The sequence below is a fragment of the Rissa tridactyla genome, chromosome 20 (genome assembly GCF_028500815.1).
Source record: "Rissa tridactyla isolate bRisTri1 chromosome 20, bRisTri1.patW.cur.20221130, whole genome shotgun sequence".
Taxonomy (NCBI): Eukaryota; Metazoa; Chordata; class Aves; order Charadriiformes; family Laridae; genus Rissa; species Rissa tridactyla.
In genome coordinates this window covers 6,676,662-6,690,392 of record NC_071485.1, presented here as the reverse complement: position 1 = coordinate 6,690,392, position 13,731 = coordinate 6,676,662, and positions in this window count along the sequence as shown.

Sequence of the window (13,731 nt, the reverse complement as noted above, 5' to 3'; positions counted from 1 at the left end):
GAAACCCCAAAACCCGGGCAGACTGATACGGCCTGATCTGTAACGAGCAGTAAATGAGTCGGGAGGCAGAGCTTTGCTCCCTCACCCGCTGTCCTACCTGTTCTGCTCAGAGCAAGACACACTGGTGCCAAAACCCACGTCAGGCATACCTAAGATGGGGATTTTCTGTTCCCTTTCTAAAAGCATTGATCAAAAAGGTAAATTAGCTTTATTTTATCGGAAAAAAAACCACCCAGAGTTCTGAAAAGTGTCTTGGAAAATGGTAATTGACAATCTAAACCAAGAATATTCCATTTGCTTGTGTAAAAATCACTGGACAGGTTGAAACAAATGAAAATTTTCTTTGACGATGAAAGCCGCTTTTGCTGACATTTCTGGACTAACAGAACATGCGTCAGTGTTTAAACTACTGCCAGATGTCAGGGAAAGCATCTGAAAACGTTAGGAACTATCAGCCAAAAGCTGAGAAGAAAACAGGGTGTTTGGTAATCTGCTTCAGTTACTCATTCAGGGATAACATGCAATTAGCAGATGACCTTCTTCCCAACAGCGAGACCTAAAGTGTCCACTGTCCTCGTGAAATGTCCCTCGTCTGCTCTGGAACAGAGGCCCATTCTACTTCAAATCTGATTCTGCTTTTCCCCCCCCCAAGAAATCCCAGCAGTGTATTAAGTGACGATTTTAGTGATAAAACTAACAGTTACTTTGAAAGAGATTCTTAGTCTTTAACAGTGACCTACTGTTACAGCCAAACGAGGAAGTTTATTATGCAGATGAAAGCCTGGAGATCTACTGCGTTCCACTGCTGCTTCGTTACCTCTGTTAGGACTTGATGAGGTACAAGCCCAACGTGTGCCTGTGACACGTTATCGTGCTCACCCTCAAATTCCAAATAAAATGCTGAGTGAGGGAAGGAGATGCATGGAGTACCCCAGCGAGAGAGTTTCAGAAAAACCTTTAACTTCTAAATTCAAAAAAGCATACAAATAACTCCCTCCAGCCCCACGTACCTTACATGGCATCATCAAAGACTATCTGTACCGAAAGGAAATCTCTATTAAAACCCAAATCTCTAGGATGAGTTACATTGCTGAACCTATGTTATCACCAGTCTTGCCCAATTCTTAAAAGCCAGTGTGAAAAGATTTTTCTTGGCCCACGTTAAGACCAATAAAGACTAGAAATCTACAACGTTCTACCATGTTCTTAAATCCTTAATTCACCGAGTTTTACACAAAGATCAAACTGTTCATCCTTCCCCTGGTAGGATTGCTGCCATGCTCTGGGAAGAATTTAATGACAATTGTCACCTCAAACATAGAAAGCAGTCCTTTTCCAAAGGACAGCTGTTGATTTGTGCAGTATCACGGACACCAAAGGAACATTCTCCTAATAGCAGGAGAAATGTCAGCGGCCGGTGACAGCCCAGTTGGCCTTCGCCAGGGAGCAGGCGGCTACAGTCAGGCATGGCCACGCTGCCATCAGCACCAAGCCCTGGTTAGGAAAGGCCTCTAGAAAAGCAGATTCTCTCCCTCCTCTTTTTTCCTTTACAGGCCTTTTCTAGATGGCAGTTCTGTAAGAACTTGAATTTCACTTTAATAAATGGTGAAACAATAGCCACTCATTCAGCCACTTACCCGGGGCAGCTAGGGAATTGCCAGACCAGTTAAAATATTTATCTCGGTGACAACACACAGCTGTTGAGGTGCAAAGATCTGAAGCTTTAATCGCACCGGGTTATTTAAGTAGGAATGTCTCATTAACTCCACTTGCGGGACTGGATTAAAGAGGCAGCTGGTGGCCGTGGCAGAGGGTGCGGACAGAGCAGCCATGGCAGAGACGGCGCGGAGCAAAGAGCAGAGTAGATCAGGGAAGGAGGAAACCCAACACTTCCCCCTCCCGAAGTGGAAGGCACCAAAACACTGTCCTGTGGAGGCAATGTAAGAAGGTTGGAGGAAGCACTGAAACAGGGGGAGACGGATGGATGGGACAGGGGAAATCAGATCCGCCGTCCTGACTCCTTTGTGTTTGTGCGAAGTTACAACAACAGAAAAAGACACGGGAATGACAACACACACGCCTGTCTCTTGCCGGTTCCTTTCCCGGGGGGACGTGGCTGGAGCACACTCCCTTCCTGTTAGTCCTCTGCAAGGCTTATAGCCCGGGTACCCGGGGAAACTCATCGGTTTTGTCGCTACTCAGTTCCCAATCCTGACTGAGGCTGTCGCTACTCAGTTCCCAGTCCCAGTTAGTAACTGGCCCTGCAGTGCCCAGGTGTTACTGTGCTCCTGCACCATTACCATCAGCTTCAAACCCACCTCACTTAATCGAGGTTTTAATGACTGTGATTCTGGGTGGAACGGGTCAGAAATTGCATATAGCGCTAGCACTTGAGGAGCGGGGAAAAGGGAGAGGAGAGCAGAACGGGGGAATAAACAGCTATGGCAGGAGCGCGAGAGATTGTCTGTTGGTAATAATCCCATCTGTTTACAAGCTCAGAACTTGACGAGACACAGGCCGGATCCTCAGCTACCGTAAACCCGAGTCAGTGGAGTTGTACCAATTTATGCCATCTATAGATCCAGCCATATAATTACTTTCCCCTCTGGCCTGAAACCAGAAGCACAGCTACAAAATAAGTGTAAAAAAAATAATACAAGCATCGGATTTCTTTTACGTTCCCGTTCCTCCCAGCACAGCACCCAGACGTGCCCAGGGCACGTTACTGGCCCTACAGTGGCACGTGAGGGCCTCAAATGCGCACCCACCGCGAAGGGAAACGGATAAGGAAAAATGGAAACACCTCGTCACCCAAAGAAGTTACACTCAGTTTTCAAGTTAACGCGCTCTCGTTGTATTAGACGATGGAAAGCAGAGGGAGGGGGGACAGGAGAAGGGAATGGCAGCAGTAACTGAAGTTTGTCCTTCTGTACATTATTTGCCCACTGTAAGGGTTGTTCTTATTTAAATTAAGGGCTTTAATTAAATTTTACAGCTCTTGGTCAGCCTCTATACATTTCGTCATGTTCCAAAATAACGGTGACTTTACAAATACACTGTATTGCCAGTTCTCGTGCTTACAGTTACTCTGATTGTGAAGGTCTTTTGCAAATCTCCAGCTTCTGGAGGCACAGGAGTTTCAGCTTCTTAAGAAACTTTCCGGCCTATTAATTTGAAAAGGAAGATCCTTAAAAATACAACACAGCTTTTCAGAAAGGCATTGACGAGTACGTTTACAACTGTGATTATTTTTAATCTAAGTCATGATTTTCTAAGATATGACTCTTAATTATTTCTAGCATTAGTAGAGCTGACAGTAAAAAGAAATATTTCCAATAGCAAGTAGGCTTTTGAGAACGCTTCAAATCAATTTTCAGCATGTAACTAACCTTGATGAGAACTGCAAGCACCCCTGCTTTGCTGGAGACGGTTTGGTTGAAGCGGCTGCCGGAATCCGCCCGAGCAGACGGAGAGTTCTGCGGATCCGGGTGGAGAAAGACTCACAACACTTCACTGAGATTGCAGGAACCTGATTGAGATTTACCAGCAGGGTCCCTATGACACTGCAATTGCTGTAGTCATTTCTTTGTCTTTAAAATGCCATATAATTGCTAATGTAATTAGTGATGTATACAGAGGGGGCCTGTGCAATTACCAAGTCCTAAGATCAAGTAATTAATGTTCTGTCAACAAAACAGCAACTGTTTCATTAACAACTGTCTGGGTCTGAAAACAGATCAGCTCCGAACGTTACCCACTTGGCTGAGTCTCGCAATAGCAGCGAATTCAAACCCAAACCATACCCAAAATACAGACAAACCATACCCAAAGTACACCCAAACCATACCGGCCGTGATGAGCTGTGTGCGGAAGGTGGGGTTGTGGCACCCTCCGCCCACTGCTGCCAGGAGGACTCATTACCGCTGCTCAAAGGGCCAGGGCTCACCTCTGCCGTCTGCTTCCATGCTGGTGACTGATCTTCCCAGTTTTATAAATAATCTCAAATATTAAAAACTTGCAGAGGGTGGTTTCAAGGACCTGGAAAGTTTTATTAAACACTGTGGGACTTGGTTTTTTTTTGGTAAGGCCTATGATTTTGTTGTCCTTTGGATTTACTTCAGATTTTCCAAGCTTTTCTCTACGACCATGAGCGCAAACACCTACCTCGTAATGTAAAAGGAGGAGCTGAGTGCCCACCCTGATTTTATTTTTCATTCTCCTTCCTTTATGAAATTTACAAAGAGATTTTTAACAAAGACTTACCTTGTCTTTTTCCTTATACCTACTTTTGTTTTGACAGCTCACATCCCTTAAAGCGTTAACCGAAACCACTTTTGTGTCTCTTGCTTATCTCCGCGTTGCAATGCTTATGTCAAGAGGCCATTCTCAAGGGTGAACCCCAGACGTGGGACGACTGGAAGGAGCTGTGTTGGTCCTACACGACCCCGGCCTGTGCTGTGTGATCTGGGGCACCATGTACTAACAGGGTTTTCTCTCCCAGTTTGTGATTTAGAGAGGGATTTACATCCTCTTCTCCCAGGACACAACCCAGACTCAAATCCTGATGCACCACGGCACATATCAAACTTACAGTATGGGAACGGTCCCTGTGGCCCAAATACACCCCGCTGAGCAAAGGCTTTAGCACCAACCCCGCTGTCAGCCCCCAGGGAACTCAGCACGCCGCGGCCTCCCAATTCTCCCAGAAGACGACGTTTCCAGTGCTGTTACGTCCTCCAGAAAGCAGCTCACAAACCCGGCCTGGTCTCCCCACAGGCGTTTTCCCCGCACCGTGTACAGTTAACACAGCTAAACGATGAACAATAGCTGGGGTAGAACAGAATTAAGCAGCAGAAGCGAGAGGGATCAGCAAGGATTTCCGGTGAGATTTGAAACACAAACAAGCATGAGGAACTCTAAAAGTATACAATTTTTCTTCCCGCTCTGCGCGTGTCATTTTATTACAGGGTAATTAAAGAACACTTTAAAATTGTGATTAATAGGCTTTTTAGCTTCAGAGAAATCAAATCTTTGATGTCAGTTGCTTAAACATTCAGTTTACTTTGCCATTGAGGAATGCAAATAAATAAAGAATGGCAAGTATGGGGTTTTTTCCTCCTTTCATTTTACTTACTACAGGAAAGCTTTATGGCAGAAACATGGATAAAAATGAGATTCATGCAACAGAACGGTGCCCTCCCAGACTAAATGACACCTTGTGTCACATGTGCCATCTCTCTGGCACAGCAAGAATGGCAGCGTGCCTCATCGCTGGCGATGGCTCAAGCAGCGCTGGATTCACACACGCCCGGGGCAGGAGGCGCTGCACAGCTTGTCACCGTGCACCAAGTTCTGCGGTCGTTGCCCCAGAGGTACCTGGCCATACCCTTTAGAGGTTCCCTTTTCTAGTAAGCTCCATTCAGCAGCAACCTTTCTGATTTTTTTTTATTTTATTTTTTTAAAGGGGGTGAGGGAAGCAAATGCTGATAATCCAGATCCTAAACCAGCACCAGGTCGCGTCCCAGTCCATTCCCTGGGGACACAGACTGCGGGAATGAGCCGCTCCCTTTCTCCTCAGCAATACTCGCAAATCTCAGGCACACAAAGCCTGGTTTTCTGCTTAGTGAGAGCCGCTGATTGACGTTATGCCTCTGAAAGGTGGCTGTTTTTATTTCATATAACTATTTTTAACGATGGGTGAATTTACGTGACAGAGAGTTAGGAAAGAAATCAGTTCTAATTGCCCTTATTTTCGCTTAAGACCTGGACTCCATAACCACCCAGCACAAACCCCTGATAGCCTGCTCTGCGTGCCTTTTGTCATAAAGATTATGGAGGTGCCTCGTCCCATCAGAGTATTTTCAGCCCACTGGCAGCCTATACGGCCTATTTTTTTTTCCTAAGGAATAATTGTTACCTTTTCCTTTCTCCATTTCTCCTTTCTCCGCTCAGCCTTTCCCATAACTATGGATCCATCTGAAGAACTTACGTGCCCAGAGTCACTGAGGATCTCCCAGCTGTTGAGGTTGATGCCCACAGGCGTTCAGGAAGGCAGGGCAGCGCTGTGCTGTTTGCTGGCTGTGGTTTTACAGAAATTGCTCCGATGCACTGAGATCCACATCAAAACCAGTGACACACGAACACCTGAGTGCCTTGAAGTATCATCCCTCTACGGGATTTGCCCAAAGCCTAGTAGACATCTGTGGGACCAGGCGAGACTCGAACTTATGCCCTAGAAGCGACAAAGGTAGAAGAGGAGTAAAAAGAAGGCAAGTCTTAGAGTTTGAGTGAATATATTAATCTATTAGTGTATACAGAAGCATCAGCTTCTTAAAATATTTTTAAGCATTATTAGCAGTGATTTTCTTCGTGATTCTGTTCTACTCTTTGCGTCAATCCTGCCCGACGCACACTCTACCTTCCAAATATCTGTAACGCATCACACCTCTATGCAGATTGAAATTCTGGATGTTTTTCACTCAATTGCTCTTGGAAGAAAAAGGGAGAGGAGGAGGGGGGGGAAGAGCCAGCTTTAATAGTCTACAGTAGCACAAACCTCTTGGGCATAAAACATCGTTCAGGTAGACACATCTGGTGAAATGCATCACATCAAATTAGTATCAAGGGTATTGAGATTCTAAGACGACTGGCAGACAATTCCCCTTCTAATGTACTGCTTTTTAGATTGTTGAAGAAACTTGAATCCCAAATCTCCTGTGAAATGAGTGATACTAAACATGCCTGCTCAATACTGAAAGTGAAGATCAAAGACGCGGTGTCCAAATTGGCTTTGCAAACAAAGCAAGCCCAGAGATCCCCAAGAGGACGTGGTGCTAATTTTATCAGATCTCCTTGACTTCTTCCTCCCAACAGTTTGTCATTTAAGAAAAATAATAATAACGAGAATGCATTTCTCTCTGTCAGAAGCCTTGTTGTAAGACAAACAAATTCATTCCCTTTTAAGTATATGCTTTGCGAGTCACCTAATAGTCTTAATCTAGTTTAAATGAAAAATCAGACTGTTTCACTCTCTGAAAGCTACCTACATCTTAGTCCCCGAACCACACATATACAAACACACACACATTCTGCCATGAATATTTCAATACAACTCAGCCTTTCAGATCAATACAGCCAACTCTCAAGTTCTATTGATTTTTCAGAGGTTTGGCTCACAAGGGTGATAAAATATTTCTCAAGTTATGAAACCTGAGTTAAGGAGCTTTTGCTGACACTTCAGCATTTACGAGACACATCTCTCTCCCTCAGTCCCGATTTATGACTAAGCAATAAGTCTTGGTAAGGCGGGCAATATCATCCCATAGGGCCCACTTAAGGTCAAAAAGAGAAGTCAGGATAATAGGACAGCCCTTAAGGTCCCTAAATTTCTGTTTTCTGAGGTAATCACTTATTCTTTTCCACATGCCCTCAAAGTCCTTATTCCAACATTCATTAGCCAGCGAGTGAAATTCCCTTTCAGCGTACCTCTGTAAGCTGTCAAAAAGAAAGGGACACCAAAGCAGACACCAAATAAAGCAACTCCCCGCTGAGGCAAGGAAGCTAATCCTCTCCATATGGAAAGGAAATATACTTAATTATGTATTTATGCATGTCATTGCAGGCTTATATCTTGTTTCACTTTCATCCACAATGATCCAAACGTATTTAAATGTAATGAGTAAACATTTCTGTTTTTACAATAACATAAGCGCACGGTCCCTCAACATTTCCCAACCATTTTCTTGCAGGACATGGCAATTTCGTGTAGTTGTTATTTGTACTGAAGCAGCACCTAGGGAAGCCCGTCACGGACCATGACTCCATTGTGTTGAGGTGTTTACAATCACACAAACCAGAAGGCAATCACAACAAAGAGTTCGCAACCGAGCTGAAGAGGCATCTTGAGTTAGAAGATGGAACCTGTGGATTTGGGTTCCAATATTCCAATACTTCCCTCCCCAAATGGGTCCCTCTGCCTAACAGAGAGTTACATTTTTGATCCAGTGGATAGCGCAGTGTAACGTGCTGGGACCAAGGCTGGTGGCCCCGCCAGGAGACCTCTTCCATGTGACAGGCTAATAACGCCCTGGGCTCCATGTACCACACTTTGCCTCTGTCCCCTCGTAACTGTCCCCTCTATTTATACTACAAATTCCTTGGTGCAAGGATTGGCTAAACCAGGCAAAGACCTTATCTTAAGGAGAGCAGAATACACACAAGCAAGGAATCTTACATTAGAATCTACACAGGTAACATTAACATGTTTTAAAAATAATAAACACATTCTAAATATTGGAATTCAAATTCTGAAATCAAAAGCAGTGCCTGTCATCGGAGGCTCTTACAGGCAGACTGATGAGCTGTGGAGGCAAAAATCAGTTTGCATGCACGGACACGGAGAGGAGGGCCAAGGCTTCATTCAGTTTCCCTGTTTGTTCCGAACCTCGTTAATGGTTCTACACCTAACGTGGCATCTATCGCTGCAGCACGAGGCATTTTTGTAAAAAGATGACTACTTATTATTCCTTGTGAACAGACAGCAGCATAAAGAAAAAAACGAGGTTAACTGACTTGACCCGCAGAAGCGATCCAGTCCATAGCAGTTGTATTGATTCCCCATTGCCTTCTCCAGTTCTCCCTCCATTTTGTGTTAGCTCTTTTGTTTTCTGGAATTAGGATTCATCTTTCATCGCTTGAAATTTAAAGAGCTTTATCTTGGAATAACCTCATTAAGTGGGACAAGTCCTACAGACTCTCATTACACACCGGTGCCATCCCTTCCCGGGCTGCGCTTCCACACACAATAGGCAGGAGGGCACCTTGCAGGAAACACCTTCATTACATTTCAACGGGAAATCGGAAATTGCAGTTGCGTGTTAAGAGATATTAACAGGACGCTAATTACTGGCTAGTAGGCACGGGAGCCGTGTGACTTTGTCCACGGCCCGTTTTACAGCAGGCGAATGTCGTTGCCCACCACGGTCTCGCTGTGGTGGAGGGCTGAGGGCAGAGGACCAAAGGCCACCTCCGATGGTCGGGAGCTCCCCGTGCCAGCTGGCTCCAGCTGAGGCCTGACCCTCAAGCAGAGGGTTCCACTTTTCTTATTGCTTCCACCATTTCAGGCCCTTTAGTAATTCTGAACTTCCATTTGTCTACACAAGGCCTCTGGCCTCTCTTTCCTGAGGGGAAATAATTCCATCTGCCCCAGCCTGTCCTCAGTTACAAACACCAGGAAAAGCCGAGGAATCAGCACTCTGGTGCGTGTCCGAGTGCCCCAAACAGAGAAATGCTTTGCTCCCTTGGAGAAAGCGAGCCTATTTTTGAAGCCTCACCAAAGAAATGGAACAATGAAATGATTATCCATTTAATTTGGTTTTTCTCCTTCCTATTGATGCTTTACACTGTGCTACTTCTTTTTCATCCACAGCAATACGTGCCAGTTTGAAGGATTGTTCTACCACAGCCCCGAAATCCCCTCCTTGCTCAGGACGCGGCATGGCTCCTCCATTTAACGTGTACTCTCCCTTTTGGTGCCTTGCCCCCAAGACTTAGCATTTTACATTTGTCTGCATTAAAGGTATATTCTCCATTTACGGGCCTCAGATAGACTCAAGCCCTTCTAAAGGGGTGGGATTGCTGCCTCCTTGCTCAGTACATCCTCTGCTTTCAGAAAAAATAAGCTAAAATACAGACAGTTCCATACTTACACAAGACAATCCTAGAGAAAGAAATTCTCAAGAGCGCCTACATAACTTAAAATTCTAAAGCATGCAGGTACTTTTGAAACATCATGCCCAAAAAGCCTGAATTCAGAAGTGCTAAACAATCAGTTATGAGGCTTGACACTTTGGGAAAAGAAATAAAATTGCAGCTAATTATTTAGCCTAAGACACAGTTTAGTAACCTAACTTCTGGCCTTATGCCTGAAATTATCAGCAAATCTCTTCTGAAATATATATTTTTTAAAAAAAATCAGTCTTGTAACAGATCCTAAGTTGGTTTTGGTAGTTCAGGAGTATAATCCTGCATGTGTTTCTTTTTTTAAAGTTATTTTTATTATTGCTAATATTAGTCTTTTTTATCCAGTAGCATCAAGAAGCCTCGGGGATTTTGAGAGCCAGGACACCTTGCCCCAGCTCCCGTACATCACGGCAGGGGCTGCCCCAGCCCCTTGTTTAGTGCAGAGAAGGTTTAGGGGGAACCTGGGTGCAAAGGGAAGAGCCCTGGCCAGATCCGCCAGCTCAGTGGCCGAGACAAGAGTGGAACCCACAAGAGACATTCCCTGAGCTGCAGCCTGCAGTTCGAAAAGGCAACACAAAGAACATCAGCAGTTTCTTTTCAAACTGATTCACACACAGGATTTGTGTGCCTTGGCGAAGACCCGCTGGTACAGTTACACTGCTCTGATCCATGTATGACCTCAAGAAAGCATCTGATTTGCAGTCAGACACCTGGAAAAGCTCATTTGAGGGAACCTTCCCTGGAGGAGCTTCCCCACGGTGACAGAGCTTGGCATGGGAGTCCAGCTCGACCAATTTCCGTATGATGGTCTTTAAGATTTTCAGGAAGTAGAAGACAAAAAGAAATGCACTTCGTTTCACTTCTTCAAACAAAACCTGGCTTTCTCCCCCCTGCCTGGCTAAGAGGATTCATCATCTGCCTCATTTAAACACATTTCAAATCGGTTCAGCAGCACAGCTCAATGAAACCGAGAAGAGCTCTGCAGTTGCATCCCAGTTTGCCACTTCAAAAACGCAGCGCAAGTAGCCGCCATCCAATCAAGATCCATTGCCTCCCCTGGCAGCAATACCTGTGAAGAATCCTAAGTTAGTTAAAACCCACATCAAAAACCCACGTTGGCCATCTCTAATCAAATTACACTTTTCAAGCTGTTCACTCCCCAAACCCCAGAAAATGGTTTCTAATATTTTTCCCACAACTGGTGTTAAACCGTAATTGCTTGCTGTATCTTTTTGCCCCTCTTGAATAATTGGTGTTAGATTTGCCACTTTATAGTCCTTGGGAATGTGACCTGTCATTATAAAGCTTCTAAAAATATCAGTTAACACTTCACAATTTTCTCTCCTTTATTTCCTTCTGCAGCAATGGATGCACCCTCCCTGGACCAGATACCTGATCTGCCTTTGAGCGTAAAACTTTTCAGCAATAATTTTTGCAGTCATTTGTGCAGTAACACCTTTAACATGCCTGGGAACAGAAAGTCAGATCTTTAACTGATGTAAACTGGCATAGCTCCACTGATTTTGATAGTTACCTCTGTCTACACCAGTTGGAGAGTTCACTAAGAATTTCTATACGTTTACTCCATTTAAAAGCTCAAACTCATTTCTCATTATTTAAAAGAAAAGACTTAACTTGAATACTTCAGAGAAAATCAAACTCATGCGGTAAGAATAGCTGTTATTAAACAACAGATTTTCAGTCTAACGTGAGAATGTATTTCAGGCCATCTCTAATGTAAGGCCCAGTTGAAACTATCAATGTGCTCAATTATCTCCCTGAACCGGACCCTCAGTTTGTAACCTCAGTGCTTTATCTTCCAAGGTGCCAAGGAACCCCAATTCCAAGGGCAGGTACATGGACTGGGCTGTGCAGAAGGCTGGGTTTTGAGAGCAATAGCCATAGGACAGGATAGGATATAGTTCATATAGGATGGGCTATACACAGGCTCCCTTTTGGAGACAAGGGTTTTGAATACAGAAAATTTTCTGAAAGCCCAAGTATTTCCTAGTGCAATCACCAACTTTTTTAGCCTTTTCCCTTGCCCCCGCCTCAGCAGGTTTGTACAGATTCTCAGCAGCGGCTGGCACTCTTGATTCCTGTCTCTGAAATCCCTGAACCACAGCCACTGTTGTTATTTCTGGTGCTGTAAGACATATAACCCTGTTGCTCTAGCTAGCAGTCTCTTTGCAGACTTATTCTCTGACATCACAAGCCACAGTGTCCAACTGGAATATTCAGAAGCACATTTCTTGAGTGAGGAATGCCCAAGCTCTTTATAAAAAGAAGGATGTATACCTCAGCAGTCTTAGACTTTGTACATCCTTCCTTCCCAGCACAGCCCCAAGTGGTTCTAGCACAGCCTCATCTCTTCGTTTAAGCGCAGGAACGGTACCAACACTCTGGCACAATAAGCCCAGGTCTCAAGAGGAAGGGAGGAAGGAGAGAGAGTCGCCTATATTCAGCATTGTTGCTAAAACTCCGCAGTAGCTTGACCCCATGGCCTTTTCCAACAATCTTTAATACCCAGTGTTACATGATTCCTAACGGCACTTTTTTGGCGCTGGACAGGGCAGAGGTCAAGGTCTGGAATGTCACCAGGGCTGCTACTTACCGAGTAAAGACAATTAGACGATTGTCTAGACAACTGAGCTTTGTGCTGTGTGTGATAAGCATGCAATCAGCTCTGGGAGGTGATAGAAACAAGCTGCCTGGTCACCACGTTTTCCTTTTCAGCCTCCTCCTCCCTTTTCCTGGGATCTCTCGCGTTCCTCCTCTGTGTGTGCTCTTCTCTACAACTCTCCTCCTGCGCATCTGGTGGCTCCGGTGGTAGAAACAAGCCAGCTGTGGACATTACAGTGGCAGAATGACAGAAAATACTTAATCCACTGAGACAAAGAGCTAGACGAATGTAATTCTCTAAGTTTAGGGTTTGGCCATTTACAGATACTATATATATTCTAACATTATTTATGCAAAATACAGAATTGGCAACAGGCTAGATTAAGAACTCCTATTCCTAAACTAATGTCCGTTTTCTGACAGATGCACATATCTAAGAACTGTGGATTCAATCACTTAGAGAAAGGAACTGAAACTGCATTCCCAAAGTCCAGAAAAGCATATTAGGCCACCAAATTATTTCATCTAAAAAACCCAAACAAACCAAAACTGGTCAGCCAAACCATTATTCCCTGGCATCTCAGGCTATTTGTCAAACCTAAAATAGATGTTTAAGATGATCCAAACCCCATCTATTACTTGTTGGAGGTAGGGAAAAGATATCACCGTGGTTTATTTTACTGCAAAAGACTGATAGTGACATCTTACACTTCTGTTAACACCTCTAATTCCAATGATCTCAAAGTATTTTATTGTGGCCCTAGTTCACCAAACAATGTAATCACAGAATTAAAATCCCATTTACTCCAAGAGAATGTGCTCAAGTGCTTTGCTGAACTGGGGACTAAACTATTAAAATTTACATGCCTGTAAGGCAGAAATTATCTATCCTGTTTCACAGATGAGAAGAAAATGAGGCTTGCAGAGAAACTCACTTAGACTTACACTTTGTGATTCTAGGTATGTCCAAATCAAACAGAGGGATGCACAAGAATCCAAAAACAACAGACCAGAGGCAGCCCGTTTTAAAGACTTTTGTATTTTCATCCCTGTGCCACAGAGACCAGACTTGAGCACGTGACAAGAAACAAGAGCATATGGGAGAGATGAGTGCATCAGCACTGAACACACACAGTCTAGAAAAATTATCTTAATTGTTCTTTTCCCTCAAAATGGGGAACCCAGTTCTAGTTTTAGACCTGGCAAACTGGCACAAACTCAACACGTTAAATCCAAATCTTGCCTCTGGGTTCACAAAAGGATTTATGGAAATATGAGCCTTTTCAAGCTCTAGGGCCTGCAGGAAAACCCTTGTGGATGTCTGCCTTACCCAGAGCTGGTTTATAGGACCTTCTCAAGCAGAACTTG